This window comes from Athene noctua, chromosome Z, assembly GCF_965140245.1.
Source record: "Athene noctua chromosome Z, bAthNoc1.hap1.1, whole genome shotgun sequence".
In the NCBI taxonomy this organism is placed as follows: domain Eukaryota; kingdom Metazoa; phylum Chordata; class Aves; order Strigiformes; family Strigidae; genus Athene; species Athene noctua.
The window spans coordinates 65,654,455-65,677,368 of record NC_134077.1 but is presented as its reverse complement, the minus strand read 5'-3'; the positions used below and the strand labels follow the sequence as shown (position 1 = coordinate 65,677,368).

The window sequence follows — 22,914 nt, the reverse complement described above, 5'->3', positions numbered from 1 at the left end:
CTCTCACTACTGCAAGGGGATGTGGAGTCAGGGTGAGACTGGGTTTGCATCCCCACAAGAGCTGGCTAAGGGCGGGTTTGCATCCCTACCCAGAGCAGACAAGGGGCGCTGAGCCCAGCCAGCCTTGTAGCATTTGCCAGTACCCCCAAAAAAAAGCACTGCTGGGAATCACAGCAAAGCCAGACCCTCCCCAGAGCCAGTCTGCTGGCCAGGATTGAGTAGGGCCCTCACATGAAGGCATCCTGGGGAAAATGGAGCTGCCTGGCCAGCATGGCTAAAGCAGCATTTTGTCTTCTGCTTGACCTAGGAGGCAAGGCAGGCATGCTGCAAGTTGCTATGGGTTTGCCTCCAGTTTGAGGCACAGGCTCCCTGTGGAAGCAGGCTGAACTGGGCACCCAAAAGGTCTGTTTCAACTCTGTTCCTCCTAGTTAATTCCCCTGGGAACTCATACAGGAGGGAGGCTTTGTCCTGGGAGAGGAGGGTTCTCCATACACACATGCAGGTGCCTACACACACACACCCCCCACAGCCCTACACACCCCCTCCCATCCCACACCACCCCCTCCCCAGCTCCTTTCATGGGAAAGCAAGCTAAAGATTCTTTCCAGAACAGAGAAAGAACTTCATTAAAATAAAAAGAGCAACTCTCTACCACTTCCTTGCAGAAGTACAGAAATAGGTATGTGGGAACTGGATTAGCTTGGAGAAATATGGTATTAATGCAGCAACGACAGCAGCTGCAGTGGCTGGGACCTGGCATGCAGGGAGACCTTGTGAGGAAGTGAGTGGTTCGATTACTTTCAAGTCCTGGCTTGCATTAATTCCCCATCCCCCTGAAAACCCTCTTCTCCCACCCCACACACTAATGACACTGCTACTGGTGCAAGTTCTCTACCCTTGAAGCTCTGGGCTGGGGAACAGTTGCTTCTTGTCCTCACTGCCAGAGCTATGCCAGCCTCCATGCTGTATCTGGCTATCATTTCAATGTGGGCAATTAAGAAAATAAAAGTCACCATCTGAACTCCCTGGTGAGAGACACAAGGAGCTGTTCTTGACTCTGTGGGGCCTGGATGGCCTGAAGGGTCCTTCCCTCAAGCAAGATGCGATATGGGCACTGATAACACACATCTGGACACATGCACAGCTGGGCACTCACACACACAGATGATACAAAAACTCACGCAACAAAAATTTGTGTTCAGAAATAGAAGGCACCTTTCACACTAGTAAGTGGCAAATACTGAATCTGTATGTGAATCACCGTCCGGGGGGGAGGGCTGTCCCCACGTTCCCTGCCATGCCTCCCACCCAATCACCTCTTTTGGTGGCCAGGATGGAGGGACATCCGCTGCCCACGCTGCAGGGTCTGAGTCAGCTCATCTCAGGAGAGAATCAGAAAGGCTTTTTGACACTACGGGCAGATGGGCTGACTCCCCGCAAACTGTCCTAGCTCTCCAGAACAGTTTTCTGCCAGTGGTGCAGATCCCGGTATGCCAGACTAGCACTGAAAGCCTGTTTTTCCCCCTCTCCCTCATAAATTTTACCAGATACTGCAAAGTGGTGCTGACTGCCCTTGGACTTCAAAGATAATAGCCTTAAAAAGTGGAAAGGCCAGTTAGACCACCTATATCCTTCCTAAAGCAGAATTTCAACTGATGCCCTTTGGCTAGGTAACTGCTCAAGTGTTTCAAGCTTTGGAGAACAAGACTATTATTATGCATCAAAAATCAGAAAAAGGTATTGCTAATGCTGAAGTGTGCAGCCTAAGATTCTCTCAGGACACAAGTGGGCGGTTTGGCTGACTATCTAAACATACACATACTGAACTCCTAAGAAATCAAATTTTCATGAAAATTCCAGTAGTCTCTTTGTGAAAATCAGAAAAAAAAAAATTATTCTGGCACATAGCATTTCATCTAAAAGATTCAATTTCTGAGAACTAGCTGCAAAACTTTTACTTAAGAGGTCTCTGTGATCCAAAATGCAACTTTTACAGTGCTTTTTATATCTAGTTTAACAGCAATACTGTTAACTTCTTTTTCACCCTTTGTTAGAAAATGCCATTCACTCACGTCTGTTATACAGTTACTTAGTTATATACATAAATGCTGAGCACCACAAATATAGTATAGTTTATGTCAACTACATGTAACAAGTAACCTAAACCATATTATATTATCATAGTGTTACCTAATGTCAGTTCTATCTGTATGACTTAGCCTTCATGCCTTGCAAGACTTCTGGTACCATTATATTAAACTACAAAGTAAAGTTTCACGTCTTTGGCATAAATGGAGCCTTGGTCAGTTTTCTTATGTACAGGAGTATTCTGTAGAGACGTATATGTATGTTTAAATATGTGTATATGCACAGAAAGTTGGGTAGAAAATATTTAGGAAACAAACATAACTAGTTAAATAAACAAACCAATAATACATTGGTTTATGGGGTCTCAATACATTTCATACGTGGCTGAATTGTAAGGTATTTATGACTTAAAATGCAAACAGCAATCAGTAAAACTTCTAAGTCAGTATAGCAGCACACCTAGAAATATATGTATCATAATATTTACTAGCACGTTGTTTGTTTGTTTGTTTCTGGGTGATCAGAAGAAACGCACACTGTATATATATATATAGTGTATATGTATGATCAGAAAGAAAGCGTGCATATTTACTATAAAAAGAAACACATTATTGACTCTACAGAGACACACATACATATGAGGGGTGTGTGCATTTGACCCCTGTCCACATATGGTTTGATGGGGACTACAATACAGGAGCTTTCCACAGCTCCCAGACCAGCAAATGAAAACATTAAACCTCAAGTGTAAAGCTGTAAACCACAATGTTTTGGGTTACACAACTGTGCAGTTTTTGTCCTCACTTCAGGTCACATTCTCAGCCTTACAAAGGCATGAAACCCTCTTACCCAAATACATTAAGTTCTTTAAAAATTCACACTTGCTGATCTTAAATGTGCTAGATATAAATAGCAACAACAACAACAATAAAATTTTGGCACGATCTTGCCTGACAGTTTACATCACTTGCCAGATTTTGAGAATATTGGGGGTGGGGCTGCGTCTAGAAGATGGATTTAAATGCCCAAACTGGAATTATAAAAGTGCTTTATTTCCTTTCTTGTGATTTGAAGTTAAAATTGTAAGTGTTGCAGCTCAAAACCGCTTCAGAGAACATGATGAGTTAGTCTTGTGTGTTTTGGCGCCTTTTTCCTGCCAGCTACTGCACTTAAAAAAAAAAAAAAAAAAAAGTTGGAGATCTTGTCTGTCCCGTCTCAAGTTCAATGGCAGTGCTTTCCAGCAGCGGGAGGAGAAGATGGCCATGTTCGCAGCCCTAATAATAATTCAGATCACGCCACAACGGCATCTTGTGTCAGAGTCGAAACTGGCTTCCCCGCCCCCTTCAACCTGAGAGCTGCCAAGTCCTCACACACTCCGCATTCAACCACAACTTAATGGATGGGATATTGTGCATTAAAATGTGGCCCAGACACACAGGAGAAGAGAGGACAAGAGGGAAAGCAGACAGACAGACAGACACACACACATACACACACACACACACGCAAGAGAAAGGAATGAATTAAAATACACACACAGGTCCTACAACAAAACAGCAGTGAAAAAAATGGGGAAAAAAAACCCAACCCAAAAACAAAAACCAAAAAACCAAAACCCACAAAACACCTCCTTCTAAAGTAACTTTAAAAAACAAGCCAGAAATGCCACCCGAACACTGCATCCTGCAATATAGCGTGAAAGAGGCCAGCACAAGCCTCCAGTCAATTTATCGAGCAGACCATACACAACAGCAATGCCATTTCCTCAGCATTATGTTAGTACTGCAGTCCATGAACTACGAAAACCACCGAGAAAATATTATATTAAAACATGAGTAAAACCTCTATAGCAACAAGAAAGAGGGGAAAAAAACTGTCTGCAAGGTACAAAGCAAGTAGCATTTGCATTAATCCTTTCCACTATTTAACTGATAGTTGCCTGCCAGAGAAGAAGGGGGAGGGGGAGAAAGTTGAAGCAGGAAACATGCCAAGTTCAGCACTTTTGGACGCAAACTCCCATCAACTGATTCCTGGCATAAAAGTGTGACCCATATACAAAAGCTGCCAAAAAGCAAAATATAAACAATCCACCACTTATATCTCATCCTGTAAAGCAGAAGTGGTATCAGCATTTAAGAAGAGGGTATAACATCCACTCTGAAACCACAGAGACACAATCTCAGCCTGGAGGAATTACAAAACAAGAGTCAAGTAAGTTAAATATATATATATATTTTTTTTTTAAATGTAATTTTAAGCACCATGTACTATTGCAGTGTATTGCATTAAATAAATATGATCGTGAAATCTGTACCACTGGGCCGCTGGCTTCACATTTTCCTGGAAACAAATCTATTATTTCATCAAGGACTTGGTGTGCTGGGGTCTTTTTTGTTTTGGTTTGGTTTGGGTTTTTTATTTCTAGAAATGGACTTCTGCCTTTTGTTTTGGGGTGGGATGTTTGGTTTGTTTGTTTGATTTGGCCGTGGTGGTTTTGGGGTTTCTTTTTTTTTTTTTTTTTCGGTGGCAAGGAGAAGTGTTGTAATTTGCTCAGGCTGGCTGTTGGTTTCGCTTGACACCGAACAGGTTGAAAAATCTTGGCCGGAGCGAGGGAAAAGGTGGTAAAGTCCTGGCCTGAGGGCAGCCCCCTCCTCCTCCTCTCTCCCAGTCTTCCTTCTTTTTTGCAGCCCGGCTGGACAGCACATTCCGGTGGCGGCTGACTTGAACGCAGTCCAAGAAATTTTTTTTACATTCTTTTAAACTTTTGTATGTACATACACACCCACACACCGAAAAGCACGGATACACGTAGATGTGCATGTCACGGCCGGGCTGCCTCCGCACGCCGCTGCAGGCGTTCCTCCGCCCCTCACCCCCACGACCCGCGCGGAGCCGGCGGGCTGGCGGTGTGGGCGACCAGCGGCGGCCCGGGCCTCCTTGCAGCCTCGGCGATGGGCGCCGCCGCTCCCCGCCCGCCGCCGCTCCCCGCGCTCACACCGGCCCCGCCGCCCCGGCCCGCCCCGGCCCGGCCGCAGCGCGGCTCTCCGCTTCCGCCTGGCGGCTGCCGCACGCAACGGGGCCGCCGCCTTCATTTGCATATTATGAGGCGACAGCCAATGGGGAGCGCGGGGCGGGCACGGGGGCGGGGGCCGGCGCGGGGCGGGGTCTGTGCGGCTGCCCGCGCGGCGGGCGGGCGGTTTGCGGCAGGCCGCGGCTCGGCGCTGCCGGCGGGGCGGGCGCTGCGGCGGGCGCGGCGCGGGGGCAGGACCCGCCCGAGACGTGCTTTAGTTTCTTCCCCGAGTGCCCCGGTCCCCTCGGGAGGACTAGGGCTGTAACAGCAGCCCTGTCGACCAGGGCGGTCGCCGTGCACGGAACAGGACGGCCAACAAAGGCTGGGAGGGCAAAAGGAAGAGTTAACTTGCTTGCGATCCCATTTTAAAATTTAATTTTAAAATTCATACCGAAATACATTAGCCCTCACAGGCCACGCTTGACGAGTACATTTCTTCACACATATTTTTATAAAAGGCGGTTGCAGACAGGTTATGTAATTTCACGGCTTCAGATGCCTTTTATAAACGATCACATCATACTACTGCCTCGCCCCAGGATTAACTTCACTACAGAGGAACCATCCTCCAGTCCAAACCTGAAGGCAGTAAGGCACCTTGCAGAGGAAGGACTCCACATCTAAAACTTCCTACAGAATTAAGGCAGGCACTTACAATGAATTACATAAAGCTGCATGAGGTGACAGTGTGTGAAGCATTCTAATCTGTCAGATAACAAATACATTCCTTCCTGTTAAAAATTGTTTGCCGAGTACAAACTCTAAAGAATCAGCTGCTTGGAGACCATCGCTGGGAACATGGGGGCCTCTCAGGAAGTCAATTTTCTTTTGTTCGATTCAAGAAAAACATTCTAAGCTGCTAAAAATACATTCCGCTCTTAAAATGGAGCACAAATTGCCATGAAATAGGAAAAAAATACAAAACAAGCTTTCAGACTTAAGAACAATCACTGTAGAGGTTTTTTTTTGTCTTTTCTGATTCTTTTTATGAAGAAGTCAGACCTAGAAAAATCAAATTATGAATTTCTCTGTTCAGTGAATGGGGGAAGCGATTGTTCATGGTATAGATGGCACAGATTTGTAAACTTCATGATAGCCAGCCAGTCAGGTGGAGAGCAAACATTTCTCTATGCCAGAAGGAATCTGTGGGTGTTGATTTTTTAAATTTAAAAAAAAAAAAAAAAAAAAAAAAGTTACTGAATTCAAGCTTCAAGTCAGTCACAATTTCCACTGTTCATCAATACTTAACAGAGTTTACTACAAGGACTTTGGCGATATTTCATGATTGAGTTCCAGGCTTTGTATTGCTCCTTAGGTTTAATTTTGGTGCTACTGTTGCAATTGCTGAGAAACATTCAAGTTCTAGTAGACAGGCTCGTTACCTTCTGCAGCTTTCTCTTTTTTGTTGGTTTGTTGGTTGGTTGGTTGGTTTTGTTGAGACTGTATAGTTACTAAGCCTAACTCTGCAAGTGATTTAGCAAACAGTCAGGAAATTTTTATATTTTATCAAATAAGAGAAAAAAATGGCAGAAGGAAAAACCAATGGATAATGCTGCCTTTTAGAAAGAAGATTTGTGTTACACAAAGCTGCCATAGTTACTCAGTTCAGCTTAAGCCTAGATCGCTTGTCACAGGCAACTTTCTTGAACATATTTTTAAGTTAAAAAATTGTGTTACGTATCATTTCCATTGCCTTTGATTTCTCAATTGTATAGCACCAGCATGCCTTGATTATGGCTTGCTTTTCCATAAATATAATCAAAGGCCCACATGTTTTGTAACAGGCTGACCTTAAGTTCTGTTGATTCTGGATTTTTTTTTGCTCATATATTTTGTAACAGGCTGACCTTAAGTTCTGTTGATTCTGGATTATTTTTTTTTTTTTGCTCATATATTTTGTAACAGGCTGACCTTAAATTCTGTTGATTCTGGATTTTTTTGGTCTTCTGAGGTTATCTATCTGTATATTTGATACTTTTTAATGTTCATAATGGGTGAAACATGAAAAGACTGTAAATAGTTTTCCTCCATGGATAATTGCTACATATTCAATTACCTATCTGGATATGAGTAGATAACAATCTGAAGGGATTTAAACTCACTTGCATAATTTCTACTAAAACAAATAACAATCGAAGAACTGACATCTTTATAAGAGAATTTGTAAGAAAGATCAAATTTCTTAAGACTTATTTTCAAAGCTGCTGATATCATTTGCTTTATTAAAATCTTTGTATTTTCAAGGTTTCCTCACTAATCAACAGGACAGGGAAACAAAATGAGTGAAAGAGGATCTGGTATATTGTTGGTTCAACAGTAAAGTCTATGAGTAGTGAACTCACAGAATAAACAGAATAAACAAGGATCACATTAAATGACAATACAGTAAGCAGAGTCTCTGTACAATTCAGCTGTACAGCCATGCTCATACATAACAGGTCAACTGAGAAAACGTGGTAGCTTTGGCTAAATACACAATTTTGCACATGTGAAAAACTGCTCTCACCCTACCAGCTTTCAAGGAGCAGCTTTGCATTTTTCAGGGAAAAGCTACTGTAGCTATAAATGTCCCTCTTGCTATTCCAGCAACAAGCCATTTGGGTTCATCTGAGCAACGCAACACGGAAAATGCACTATTTGCACATGTGCACGACACTTGCTCATTATTTCTGAAAGTTCATACTTTTGCCATGCTGCTCTTTATAGGCTCCTGGCCCCACTGAGCCTCCTGCATAGTTTCCTAGCAACTAGGCAGAATTATAACTCTGAGTTTGGCACCAGCGAAATGGTTTCTGCTGCTGCTTCCCCCAGGCAAGTACTCTGCGGTCTAGGGTAAAACACACTGGGCAAAGAGATGGGGAAGTGCTGGTCAGCAGGCTCACACAGACTGGTGTGAGTAATTCCCTGTACTGCCAAGCAAAGCCTGGAGTTCCCACTCACCACAGCGGGGACAAGTGCCATTCATGCCCAGCCCTGCTCTGGCATATTAGGTAAGGGAGAATTGAAGGAGATTTTGTAAAATTATTTCTAAAATCCTGAGGCAAGCAGTAACAAAGTTGTTACTGATTGCAGGCGACAAGATTTTTCACTTTGGATAATAAAGCAACACAGAAAAAAGAAATACTTCATATACAATTTTAGTCAGCAGCAAGTCTGCCTTTCCCTGTTTAGAAAAGCAGCTGCAGAATCTGATGCACAGTATCTAGTATTTCTGCCTAGTTAATAATCCTATACTATGTGCTTTTATTTGTTTAATCCTGTTCTTCCATTAAAATATGTTGGAAGTACTATCACAACATCACCACACAACCACATCATCACCAGAACAAATTAAAAAGATTAGATGATTACAGAGTGAAGCACTGAAAAGGTTTCCTAGACATTCCATACAACAGACTGCCTTCAGTTCCTCAGCTGTCCTTAAGAATACGGCAAAGTATAATTTCTTCCCCCAGACCCTTGCTTCTCTCAAAACACAGGATTGCAGAGGAACTGTGACATCACTGGTTTTAACAGAAAAAAAAAAAAAAAAAAAAAAAAAGTGGCTGAGGCTTAATGGTAGTCTTTAAATGGCATACAGGGCCTTCTGAGTTCACACCTCGTTAAGGTGAACAGGAAGGGAAGAGGTGCACATCTTTGTTGTTACTTTTGCCTTGCAGCATTTTCAGCAAAGCTATGTGAACGGACCAGCAGCATATTAACTGACTTTGTAGCAGCTGTATTTTTGTAGCAGGTTTGGGGTTTTTTTTAAGTTTAGAAATTGCAGAACATTGTGAAAAAGATCCAGGGCAGGTCCTTAGAGGGCAATTATTTTGGTTTCCTATTTTTTTGCAAACCAGTCTACCAGATCCAGGTCTCCTTACTGCTACAGTTAGGGGGTCTCTTTCCACTGAACTCTGCATACCCCACCGCTTATGGGATGGGTCCTATAGCATCCAAGTTGACTTGGCAGAACATTTCTCGCTCTGGATGCAAGCATGCTTTTCTGAGCTTACCAAACCCATATGTGAATGCACACCTGAAGAGTTGCACGTGGTCCATATTCCTGTAACAGACTCTAACTGTACTGCAATTACATAGGTGATCAGATCTGGTCCTAGGATAGGTTTGGCACTAGGATTTCTGAGCATGTCCTCCAAGGCTTTTAGCACTCACCAGTTTGAGAGCGCGTTTCAAAATGGTCAGAGGAAGAACTCTTTCCCTCACAATCTCCTGCTAACCCAGCTTCTCATTTGCATTTCTGTCCTTTCCTGTTACATTATCCTGGACCTGGAACAACCACTCATAAATGTGGCTTTAGTGAATGCACGAGAATTAGGGAAGGCAGTAAAATTTATTTTCATGTGAACATCTCACTTTTACACTGGGATCTCCCATAAAAAAATGGAGGAGAGCTTATTTCTGCTGATGGGTGCTGATGTGACAGACTAGCAGACACCTGTTGCACCCCACAGTCACTATGGGCTCTCCGTTGGCACACCAGCATGACAGGTTGTGCAAAAGGAAGTTGTCCTCTCAGTGTGTAGTCTTGGGACATTCAGTATTTCTGCATGAAAAAGAAATATGCATGAGGCTTGACAACAAACTTTTCTTGCCCCCCATCTTCAGAATCTGCCCATGAGGGCAGACATTTTTGTCCAGAGTGAATGATTTTTCCACCTGGTGGCTTTTTCATCCAGACTTCTATAGGTCCGTATTATGGTGCCAGCAAGACAGCTGAAGATCTTACAGTAGCAAACATTTTTGACATGACTGATGAACTTGTTCCTGTTGCTAATGCACTAAAAATAATAGTTAAGGTTAGAAAGAATGGGCTTCACAGACTGCTCTGCGACCAGTGTTAACACTATGGATACTGCACTTTACTGATCAGAGCAAACCTAGATATCTCAGCCTGAAAGACAACGCAGGCTCTTGTCACCCACAGAGTAGAAAGATGACCAGCATGATGCTGTCCCAGAGATGACATTTACCAGTTTGAACAGTGGGAATCTTGCTCCCTCCCAAAAGTATGGATGTTGGCAAGATGTGTATGTCATTTTAAGAAATGCCTCTTGCCTCCTTCATGCTGGTATCACTGAAACCAGAAGAAGACTCTCAGCTGGAGGAGAGTGGTAAGCATGAATTCAGCAGGCTAAAGAAGACAGCCCTCCTTACCAAATAACTTCTCGATAAAAGTGTGGCCAGCATAATTTCTGCTCCAGCCTTCCACAGTATCCTGCACAATGTCTCCAAGGAAAAGGACCTCCAAGGCTCTCCACCAGTTTTCAAGGCACAGTAGTCCTGAGACAGGTGGCTAGAAAATGTGCTTGTCATCAGCGGGGCAGGGTCCAGCAAGCAGGGAAAGATCTTCAGGAAAGCACTGTCTGCATTCACCTCTGAATTGCTTGTAATGTACAAGAGAAAATGTCATGCTGTGGAAATAAAATGGGACATGGCACACTCCTCCAGCACCCATGAAAATGATTTCATTTCTTTTTTGTCAATCAGGAAACTGAATATGCTAGAGTCTTCCTGACTTCTTCTTCCCTCCTGAACATTCATATGCCTGGGAATACCTGTGAAGATTGTCTAATCAATGTATTAAACAATTTTTAAATTATTACCTTTTTTTAAAATTACAAATAATGTGCTATTTAAGCATTGTTAGAACATTTACAGACACTCCAACTGCTTATAATAACAATTCTTAAAGATGCAGATTTGCTATGCCAGTAAGTGTTGGTGGTACAGTCACACTGGTGGTTAAGAAGGATTCTGAAGGGTACTATTTCCCTTTGACCACACACCAATGCACCGTGTGGGAACAGAGTGAATGGGAAGCAGTACCTACTTCCAGTCCTGAAATCTTGTACTCTCTGGAGACTGCACTGGCTGAACGAGAACGCAGCATGCAGGAGAGGGCACCAATAAAATATTGGAGGTGGTTATGCTTCAGGAGTGGGAACCCTTGCCTTGGAAACCATTGTAGTAACCAGCCACTTAGCTCCACTTATTCATCTGCCTTGCTGTGTGCTCTTCCGGTCCTGGTCAGAAAGCTGTATCTCAGCTTTTGTGAAGAGAGGTCAATTTACCTTCCTCCTTTTCCACAGCTTGCCTTTTTTTGTAGTCATTGCTCTTACTCACTTCATTGGCTTAAATGTTCATCCAACTTCCGTCCAGAGTTGATGTGTACTTTGTGCATCTATGAGCCCTGTTGATTTCTGCTTTGCTTATTGACCCAGTCTAAGAGGAGAAAAGTTCCTCCAGGAAAAATGAAGAGCATATAATTTGTCCTCTATTTAAAGAAACAAAGGAAGTGCTTCTTTATACTCTATGACATGGCAAGACCACAGACCTTTTATCCCTGCATTTTGGCTCATACATTGTCTGCTGGCAACCAGGTTCCCAGCTCATGGGTGCATTATGGGAGGAATATCAGATTTGGTTTTTAACTGACTGGAAAGAGAAGTCAGGGAAAAGGGACTGAGGGGTCATTCCAGAGTGTTAGTAAAGAGGGATTACTGTTAAGAAGACAAGTAACTTTCCCAGGTGTAAAAAACTCTACCTGTCACTGAGTGAAGAGCATACCATGGTAGAGAGAGAGAGCTGGTGAGCTACGGGAAGTTTGTTCTGGCCAAGAAGTCTACTGAGTGCTGATATTTTAAACTTTAAATGCTAAAGGCAAATACTAGCATCCTGAGCAGGGGACGAGGAGAATTTAAGCAGCCATTGCCAGGAAACTACAGTAAAGTTTTGCAGAAACTGTCAATTTTTTTCTCTCCTTCTCTCGCAGGATGTGAAATGGTGAATGGACAACCTCAATGAAGCCAAATTCCACAGCCCTGGGTGCAGATTTTTACTACATGTAAATGCTGGTGATCTACAGTCTGAACTCGGAAACAATGTTTTAGCAATATCACTCTACACTTTACTGGTGTGAATGTTACAGAGAACAAAGTCTGGAGAAACAAGAAGCCATGGCAGGTAAACCAAAAGTCAGTTTTCATAAAACAAATAAAATCTTTAGGTCAAAGGTAGATCTTTGATGCCATCACAGTGACCCTTCACACTCACCATAGTCATGGCTGTACAGGTGCACTGCAAGGTGTGTTGTTGCCATATTTTGCTGCAATTGCAGTTCTTCACTGGATTTATAATGGCACAGCCTGAAATCACAGCAGGCTTTCTCATCTTCAACTCCGAATGTGCCTTACTGCCAGTGTTGATTTTCCATGCACCTAACCAAATTAAACTGTAAACCATGATCAAAATCAGAGGATAACAAAATCATTTGATGAGCCTGGTGTGGTCAAGAGCTGGTTAACCTCAGCGGCATGTCTAAGGTGAGACAAGCATGTAAAAATAGAATTAACTGCATGACAAGAAAGTTACATGGGTATAAACCACAAGTCACCACAGGTAATTTGTGTTGCATAGAAGTAAGCCACAAGAAGGAAAAAGAGTGCAACTGTATGGGCCTGGGGAACTGCAGTACAGCACTGAGGAGCTACCGAAACCTGGCATGAGTGTTTTCTACTTTGGCAACAGACACTCCATATAGTGAACCTCCGAGACCATTTAAAAATAAAACCCATATCCTGCAGGTACCAGGAGCTGGACAAGTGATTCTAGCTCTCAAGGACATATAAATTCAGAGTGAGAAATTTTATTTGGAAGTATTTAAGCTAAAACGTAAGTCCTGCTTCATACTTTAAACATACAGTGTATTTTCTGAAAGGCTAGGTTTTGTGTTCAGAGGAAGACTTCCTGGCATGTTACTAGACACAGGAAATTTGAGTTTCAAAGGCGACATTTTCAGAACACTGTGAACATATGGAAAACTAGGTTATAATGGAATTTCTCTGTAGCTTAATCATACCCTGTAGTTCTTTGAATACTCTGAATACAGAGACACATGTCCTTAAGTTAATAAAGTAAGACTATTAATTGTTCTGTTAACCAGCTGAACTGGTTAATGAAGCAATATATTTTGCAGTACAATATGCATTAAAGAAAGCATGTGATGAAACAGGACAGCACTCAGCTCTTGAGTAGAGGAATGTCGTGGTTTCTGCTCAGAGGACAACTAAGTACTACACAGTTGTTCACACCCCCCTTCCCCCACAGTGCTGGGAAGGATGAAATAAAACAAAAGGCCCAGGAAATCAAGATAAGGACAGGGTGAGATGATCTTATCCATTAAGGCACAGGCAAAAGACAGACTCATTAGGGGAAGAAAAAAAGAACATAAATTTAATGCAGACACTAATAACAACACAATTTAACAGACAGAGTAGGAACACGAGGGGCGTTACATTTTGAAAACACCTTCCCACACCCCTCCCTTCTTCCTGGGCTCAGCTTTGCTCCCGGTATCTCTACCTTCTCCTCCCCAGAGGTGCAGGGGGCAGGGAATGGGGGGAGCAGTCAGTCCTGCCTCTTCTTCCACCTCAGGGAGGTGGGGGGAACTTCTCGCATTCCTGCCCTGTTCCAGCATGGTCCCCCTCACAGGAGACAGTTCTTCACAAACCAGCTCCAATATGAGTAACTCCCACGGGCGTGTGGGTCACCCCCGCATGTTGCAATCCTCCCAGTGCTGAACTACAACAGTGGGGCCTTGTTTCCACAAGGTCCCAGCCTCCTTCAGGTGCAGACACTTGTTCTGGCATGGGGTCCCCCACAGGCCACAAATCAGCATCTGTTCCACCAGTGAACCCCATGGGTGGCAGTGGGGGCAGCCCTGCCATCTCACCATGAGATACAGGAGAGTCTCTGCTCCAGCACACCTCCCCCTCCTTCTTCCTCCTCCTTTCTTCCACTGACCTCAGTGTTCGCACAGATGTTCTCCTTGCAACTTCTCCTCAAAACTCTCACAACTCCTCCCAGGTTCCCCTTCCTAAATACGTTAATCACAGAGGCAGCTGTTGCTAATTGGTCTGGCCTTGGTGCAAAGATCAGTCTGACATGGAGCCGGGGAACATTAAGAAACTTTTCACGGGGACACTGCTGTAGGTCCCTCCCCTGCTCCCAAAAATCTCCTGTCACTCACTCAAACAGGACAAGGAAGTAGAAGTCAAGAAAGTCAGAGGAAGAATGTGACTGCCAACAGTAGGATGTCAGTCTAGGCCAAGAACAGCTCCTTCTGACTAGGATGAGCAAAGGCAAGCTTTGTCACAAAAGTGGAAGAGAGTGCTAAGGCAAAACCAAAGCAAAGCAAGTTCCAGCTCTGTTTATCCTCCCAACCCCCAACACCATTATCTGCATCATTAGCCCTCCCTGTCTTCCTTCTGCTTCTTACTGAGCCAAAGAAAGGAAAATATGTTGGAAGCAGGAGGAGCTGAAGCAGCAGGAAGGTCTGTAAAGGGCATGGGGAAAACTCTGTGAGACTTTACAGCATGTGAAGAAAATTAATAAATGAGCCTCTCCAAAGAAGATGGCAAAATTAACTTACAGCCTCTAAGTACAAATAGTTCTCATTTTTCAGTAAATAATGTATTTTGCATAAATGCATATATTTATGCTCTCGCTTTAGAGGTGGCAGATTAGACAAAAAACCATACTCAAGCAGTGCTTTCCCATTAAAAGATATGTAGTGTTTTCTTCTTCCTAGTGAGAGGGGTTTCTTTTTGCCCTAATGGATTTACTTTCCCTCCCTAAACCTCATCCTCTCATGTTTTCTGTGGAGTTCTGACAGATAAAGTTTTCTGGGAAAGCACAAGCTTCTTTTGTTTCTGGTATGCATTGTGCCTACAACTCTTGTGGCCTCAATTCAGGAATAGGATTTGTTTAAATGCCTTTTTCCATTACTACTCCATTTTAAAGGGTGAACTGTGGTAGTTGAATGGACCACAACAGAATTCAAGCTCTACTTTCACCAGCAAAGCTGCAGTGTGTCCTAACACCTCTCCGTGAAGGCAGGGTGAAGACCAAAGCCCGGTCTCAGCAGCAGGACCCAGCATCATCCCTAAACCAGCAGTGTCTGCACAGAGAGGACTATCCTACCTAAACTGCAGTCCAGACCAGGGTGGACCCAAGCCCATCCTTGGTGGCTAACCTGGGGCCTAGGGCAGGTTCTGCCCCTATAGCATGGACCAGAGGGGCAAACACCCTCTTTTAGCCCAGCGAAGGGGGGGGGGGGGCAGGGCCAGGAACTGCAGTGGGAAAGGCTCCACGGCAGCCAGTGCAGGGCCATGCTGCCATGCCACCTCCTGCCACCCCACACCTGCCACCCACAGCAGGCAGGCAGAGGTGCTACGGCCAGAGGGGAGGTGTACACAGAACGGTGTGGCAAGGCAGACACGTAGCACTCGTGGGCTCCTAGCCTTCCCCACCATAAGCGCTCACTCAGCATCTTTTTTTTCCTTTCTTTTTCTTCTGTTTGTCTTAATTTTATTGTATTTCCTACTCTGTGGGAGAAAACTGCGGCCAAAAATAATGTTGCCAAGATGAGGGGATTGGCACATGCTGCCTGGAGTCTGTAGCAACAGCAGAGGCTTTAAATAGACCGCGTCCTGGATGCAAGCTGCTCCTGGAGGGCCAGCAGCCTCGCCCCAGTGAGGGGGGATGACAGCCGAGGGTGCAGGACAAGCTGCACCTCACTGCCCCCATGCCCATGCCCATGGGGTGTCACTCCCATCCATGTGTGGCTTCCCATTCACCCACAGCTCCCTGCTCATCCCTGGGGTGGGCTGATGGGCTGTGCCGGCTGGCGATGTGACCCATCCCCTGGAGATAACTGCAGTTACTAGAAATCTGTCATCAGTAAAGCTGTGGCCTGGTGGCAGCACGTGTGGGAGGAGGCCTTTGCTCCGAGTGTTACACGTGTGAAACGTCAAGTGTGGTGAGAGCTAACCCGGGGAGGCATTACTGGCGATGGCTCCACAGCCCCACTGACACGAAAACTGCACAGTGCTGTTATTTCATCAGATGTTGACCACTGGTGAATTTTCCAAGATAAAGTAGATAGGTGATTTCTCTCTCCTCACCCTTTCCCCAACCCAGAAGTTATCCCTGTGGACAACTCTCACCACCCAAGAACGTCAAAGTCTGGCAAGCCGAGTCAACCCTTCCTCCTTGGGTGACAATGGCATGGGGCAGGGGGATGAGCAGGAACCTCCAGTGTTTTGTAGCAGTGCACGAAAAAGCTGCGTCCTGCAACTGTGCGAGATGTAGGAGGGTCCCAAAAACAGCTTCTCTGAAGCCTGCAGCCTGCAGCCCTCTTCCGTGGGGGAACATCTCCCTCTGCCTAGTGCTTGGCATGCAAAGCAAGCACTAACTCCTGCAAAGCTTCAGCGCTGAGCTGCCCTCTATTTGCTCCTTCTGATTAACTCCTTCCATCTCCTTCTGCCTCTCAGCCCCTATTCCCCCAGCCCCCTTTATTCCTGTCTTACAGCAGCTGCCCACTGTTCCGCTCTCCCGGGGGTGCGGAGCCCTCCCTCCCCGCCTCGCCTCCGGCCGCGGGGGGGCAGAGGCGGTCGGTTGGGCCGGCGCAGCCCGTCCCGGGGGCGTCGGGGGGCACGGCGGGCGGGCGGGCGCTCCCGGCAGCATCTTCCCGCACAGCGTTTTGCGGCCTCTTACTGCTTCCGCTTGGCACCCGCGCTGCAGAGCAGTGCGACTTGTCCCTCCTTGGGCTTCCAAAGGCTGCCCACGCCCTGAAGGTCGCTTTCCTGGCTTGCCAGCTTCGATTCCTCACTCCAGACCTGCTTCCTCCCTGCAACCCCATCCTAGCAAACTGACGACCTCCAGAAGAGGGTCGGTTTCTCCCCGTTTCACTCAGTGTGTGCACATTCCCTCGTTGTTATTCTGAGCACAACGAGGTGTTATTGCTCGGTCCTAAGAAAGAGCAGTACTCTCAGTCTGATACCAATTGCTTACGCAGGCTGGAGAAGAAAGCAACTGACATGAATATACGCGCTTAGGATACAGGAGATACATGTTGGCCATTTCCTCTCTGACATCCCTGTGCTACTTTTACGGCGGATCGCAGCCGCGCCTACGAGTGTCCCGAAGGATACTCTTTCGAGGACAATGACACAGGACAGGTAGGGGCGCCGCTACCCCTTACTTAAAGAGCCGACTGCTACTTTTTCTCCCCCTCGCCGATGGACACACAAACCACGGAGAGAACAAGGAAACGTTCAGCCTCTGAGGTTTCACCATCTGCAAAGAAAACCCTAAACCAAAACAAACAAAGCAAAACAAACAAACAAAAAAACCACCCTCCGCTAGCGGCTTCAACCGCGTTAGGAAAGTTTCCACTCGCAGTAGCAGCCGCAAATCTGGCTGATCGATTGACCGGTATTTTTCGCTAGAATCCACGGTTTTTTATCCCGAAATGATGGGTGCGCCGAACCCTCTCCCGCCGCCGCCCTGACCCCCGAAAACAGGCCACACAGACAAACGGCAAATGGGCTCGGTCCGTCGCCACGAAACCCGAGCAGAGCCGCGGCACCGGCAGCCTCGGCGCAGTCCTTGGCTTTTGCCTCCGTACGCTGCCTCCTTCCTTTCGTTCCTTCCAAACTTTTGGGCGCTCGCTCGGAGCTGTATTTATAGACCTGGAGCCGACGGCTGTATTTTAGCTTGTGCCTCCTTTGGCTCGGGCTTAAGTCACTGGCAGGGAAAACGAAAAGTCGGCGGGCGGGCGGGCAAACCGGAGGACGGAAGGGGGGAAAGGGCTGGCGGTCCCGCCGACGGGACCCGGAGGGAGGCAGGGGCAGGCGGCCGGAGGTGCGGGGACCCCCCGCCCCGCTCCTGGCGTACGAGAGAGAGGTAGCGCGGGGGGGTCCGGCCGCGGCTCCCTGGGTGGGGAGAGGAAAGCCCGAGCCTCCAGGGGAGTGGAGGTCGGGACGGCCGCCCCATCCCGGTGTGGGGGGATCGGAGGGGCCGAGGGGGGCCGAGCTTGTGCTCGTGTCTGGGGCCGGGGGGGCGACACGGTGTTTGCAGGAACCCGCGCCGTAGGACCCGGTGAAAATAAAGTGCGTGCGAGGGGGACACGAGCAGCCGCCCGCCGCGCCGGGGAGGCGGAAAAGCCGGAGCGGCGACCCGGGGCCGAGCCCGGGGGCAGCCGGGGCGGGCCGTGGGCGGCGGCGCTGAGCCGGGGTGCTCGGTGGCGGCGGCGGGGCAGCGCCGGCCTCCGCGGCGGCGGAGCTGCTGGGGAAGGAGACGGCTCGACCGGGCTGCCGTGCGTTATTTTTTCTACGACGTCTCTATTGTGCTTTGAACAATCGAACCCTAAAACAAACCCCACGCTGCTCACGAGAAGAGGGAAAAAATAGCTGTCTGGAAACGCGTTTACTGGGAAAGGGGAAAGCTTTCCCCGCCTGCAGAAGAAGTGATTGGGGGATTACAAACGTGGGTGTTTGGGGTTTTGCTGTTGCTGTTGTTATTTTCCTTTTTGTTTTTATTCCCCCCCACGGTCTTCAAGTAAAGAAGCTCTTTTTTTTTTTTTTTTTTTTTTTTTTCCCCGCAGCGTGGATGGTGAAAGTCTCTAACCAAATATCTCAACAACGTGGATGGTGTAATTGTCATGTTGTTAAGCATTTCCTTATTGACGTGCACCACATTTAGTCTCTAATCTCCGAAATGGATGTCAAAGCAGTTTCTGACATCTTTATAGAGCCTGTCCTGTAGGTAAGTAAAAAAATGCGAAGCTGTGGAAGAAGCTTGCTTTGGGGCTGAAAATGAGACTTCCAGGTTTGGCTTCGAGTGGCAGAACGGCTGGAACAGCATAATTACACTTGGTTGTGCAGTCTGGCGTTACTATGACCCTGTTCAAACGCATTCTGATGTGCCACGAGGAAGGTATAAAATCGGATTAAAACTCCCAACAACCCATCAAAACCCGTTCAGAGCCCCGGCTCTGGACTCGGGCTTGTTTAAATCAGTGACACTGTAGGAAAAAAACCTTTCACCCGTCACGTCTCCGGGCAGATTTTTCTGTTTGATTACATTAATAATTTAATTTCTGTTTCCTACCGGCCCTTCCAAGTAGACAAATCAACCCCCTTCCAACAGGGGTGGGGGCTGTTATTTTTAGTTCGTTCGCTGGAACAAAATGTCCCAACACTCCCTGCTTTGAGTCTCATTGCGGTTTGACTACTCTTTGATATTTCAGACCATTGGTTTTCCTTGTCAAAATACCTGTTACAGGCAATGGCTCTCAGCTTGGCAAATCACTCTCAACAAAGTAGACAGGAGCATTTTCCTAAGTAAAGAAATGTTTTTAACACGTTGCAGGGAAATACCCGAAGTATTAAACTGGTAAATCTACTGTAGGTGCTACCCTTATGATGACCCTAACGGTGCACCTCGCTATCAGAACAAGAACTGATCAAATATTGCCATGCCGCCTTCTCCCCTGGATAAATACGTTTTGTAGGCACTTGCTGAACAGTTCTAGGGAGTTCTATATGCACTTCAAAAAAAGCACTAAAAATGCGCGTACGATTGAACTATCATTTTAAAAGTCCCTCTCCCCCTTCCCAGCTGCAGTTCTGCAGCTACTGTTTCGGTAACAGTACTTTAAAGTCGTCCCGTACCGTCGTCGTGTCCCCCCCCGTCGTCCCCGTCCCCCCCCCCCGAGGTGTCCGAGAGCTTCCAGCTGACACTACTACTGTGTCCATTTAAAAAAAAAAAGAAAAGTGTTTCTGTGTGTTTAGCTACAAGCTGTCCAACATAAATGCAAATAGCACTGCGAAGGGACACAACAAATTCGGTGGGGAGGGAAAGGGTAAAATCCACTCCTGTCAAGATGCCTCCTAAAGAGTGAATTACACTAATTCAGACCGCCCTTGAGATTATAACGCCATGCCCATTTACATGTACGCATAGGTACAGTCTGGGCTGTAGAAATGATAACAGGAGTTTTAAACTTCATGGCTGTAGATTTGGAAAGTTCTCATACAACTTGCGCTGGACACCCGCACACATTAGCAAAAACACTGCACTGAATTGAGTGCCTTATCGCTGCGGTCTTCTTCACAGGGTTTTCTGTCACCGCCAGGAGTATCCTCATGTACGATGCCCTCCGTGGCCAGGGGCCAGCGACTGAACGAAGTAGGATTAATAAAATATGTGAAATCTAGTCTTCTTTACATAGAGAGGTTGAAATGCGTGTAAGGGAAGCGTCGAGAAAATACGAAAATCCGAGTTTTGCAGCTCCAAACCATTACATTCACAGCAACAGAATACGATCACTACGCACGAAAGGGGCAAAACCCTGCTCATATAATTATTGTTATGACAAGGAGCAATAACTACTTTGTTATAAAAATATTGTTTCGTATGAAGAAATTGAGTGAGCAGCCATCCAGATGAACATTCCCTGCGTCTAACAAGCCTACTGTCTTCGTGACTTTTTGTGTGCTGCTAACGCCCCCGTCCTTTTCTATCGTTACTGTCTTTTTCGCTTGTAATTATGCACATTGTTTCCCACTTACCCTAATTTCAGCCCTAACGCTTCGAAACTGCATAGAGAAATAAAAGAAAGGCCGTTTTCTCCTGTAGGTGCGCATCGATAATTTCAGTATCTATTCTCCCCGTGCAGTAAGCTTTCCGTATGATTATACCGAGCCTGCTCAAACATTAGAGTCTGATTCCTCTGTATTTGTAGTGCACCTCAGTTGGCTTTTCCTGGTTCTTGAAAAGTAGTAATAAACTCTCTTTGATAGGTAGGGAAACCCTGCAAAAGCGGAGTGCGATACTGCCATGGTTCCTCAAGTTAGGCGCTTTTTCTTTGTACCGCTATTTCTGCTACAACACCCAGCCGGGCCGGTGTGTTTAAGGCGAGAGGGCTCCCGGGGTGAACGCCAGCAGACAGCGAGAGGCATAGGTAGGGAGGGCCCCCGCCCAGGGAGACAGCCAGGACGGGCACGGAGGGCGCCGGGGCCGCCGCTGCCCTGCCCTGCCGCCTCGCTCCCCGGCCTCGCTCCGCTCCCCGCCGCCAGCTCCACGCGGGACAGGCGCTGCCACCGGCCGCGCCCGCAGCCCCACGGCCGCGCTTCGTAAAACGGAGAGCGAAAGTGCGGCAGCGAGCAGCACAAGCATTCCCCGCGAACGCGCCCCCAGCCTCACACCGTCGCAAAGCCGCCATAAAGAGACTAAACATGGAGTGAGAAGCCCGCAGACGCGACGCAGGGCATAGTCGGGGGCGGTGGGGAGCGGGGGGACGCGCGTCTTTTGTTCGCCGCGGGTGCGCTCGGGAAGCTTCGTTTCAACTCCGCGTCGCGTCTGCAGCCGGATGAACGGGGTGAAGGCGACGGGCCCCACCGCACCTCCTCGGCCCCCGCACGCCCCGCGCGCATCGTTCCGCGCACGCACAGCGTGGGACACCTCCCCGACAGCTCTCCGCCTCTGCTCCCCGCAGTTCGGCCGGCGGCATTTCCCAGTCCCCGCGGCCGGCCCGCCCCGCCGCACCTGCCCGGGCAGTGCCCTTCGCCTCCCTCCCGCGGGCCCCGGGCGCCCCGCGCAGCGCGGGTCGGCGCTCCGCACCGGCGGCTCCCGCAGGGCAGCGGCGCAGCCTGCCCCGCCCTTCACCCACGGCCGCACGGCTTTCACTCATTTATTCTTACACGCGGGCGGATTTAAAAACACCGCTGGCGAACCCGGCGAGGCCGGCGGCAGGCGGGCGGCGGTGCCCCCGCCGGGGCAGGGGCGCCAGGGGCCCGCAGGGCACCCCTCCTCGCCCCACCCTAAAACCCCGCCGCCGCCCTCCTCCGCCGCGCTGCTACCGCCGGCCCGGCCTCGGCCGGGATTATTTTTAGGACGCCCGAGGCTTGCTTTCGTCCCTCCAGAGGAAAAGTCGCCTAATTCGGTCAGAGCCCCTCCGTGCCGCCGAGCAGCGCTCCCGCCCTGCCGGCAGGGCACGGCTTCCCCGCGGCCTCCGGCGACGCCTCCGGCCGCCACACGCGGGCAAGCGGCCGCGCAGCGGGGCCGCACGGCAAAGCCCCGGGGCGCCGGGCCCCGGCGGCCGCCCCGCCTGGCTGCCAGCCCCGCCGCGACGCCGAGGCCCCGGGCGCGGCCCATGCGCGGCCGCGCAGCGCAGCGCGGGCCCCGCGCGCCCCCTAGCGCCACCCGCGCGCCTCCGCCCGCGGCCGCGGGGCCCGTCCTGCCTCTGCCCTCCTCTGCCCAGCTCTGGGCCCGGCCTCCGGGGTGTGGGGCCCAGCCTCTGCCCGCCGCCCCCTCGGCCCCGGCACCTCCCCGCGGGAGCGGGATGCGGGCTCGGGGCCGGGTGGTGACCGTGGGGGCGCGCGTCGGTCCCGCCGCTTCAGCCCCACTCGCCCTCCTGTGCCCACCCCGGCTCTCCCCTGGGACGAGGGGCCTCTGCATCGCTGGGGAGCGGCCGGGGCGCCCGTCTGCACCTCCTGCCTGCTCCACATTGCCTGCGTCGGTGGTGAGAGCCAGCCGGTGCACTCCCACTGTCAGCACCGTCCTCTGCCGTCCCTCAGATTCTGGCTCGCCTGGCCCGGGCCCGAGAGACCCATCCTCTGCCCAAGAGCTTCCACAGGGCACAGCCAGCTGCTCGTCACTGCACACAGCCAGCTGCTTATCACTGTACGCGAGGGCACTGCAAACACGGCTTCGTTGCACACAAAGCCCGTGGAGGTGAAGGGACCATTAGCCTCACCTTACAGAAGGGAAGCAAGAGTAAAAATACCCACTAAGTTGACATCCCCTGCTTGAAATGATTAAAGTCTTGTTCTACTTCAGGTCCCCCAAGTACTGCACAATAATGCTTATGGACACAGGTCCCTGTTAAGGCTCCAGAATTCACCTCA

General features: G+C 48.5%; 1 protein-coding gene and 1 long non-coding RNA gene across 7 annotated transcripts in view; one reads left to right on the top strand and one right to left on the bottom strand.

Moving 5' to 3' along the window:
• Positions 1 to 22,914, bottom strand: part of NFIB (nuclear factor I B) — a 288,026-nt gene that overhangs the window by 180,699 nt on the left and 84,413 nt on the right. The window lies entirely within an intron of this gene.
• LOC141973775 (uncharacterized) lies at positions 17,805 to 21,194 on the top strand. Its single transcript, XR_012635600.1, has 3 exons — positions 17,805 to 17,908; positions 18,609 to 18,769; positions 20,123 to 21,194. It is a non-coding gene; the product is annotated as an uncharacterized LOC141973775 (long non-coding RNA).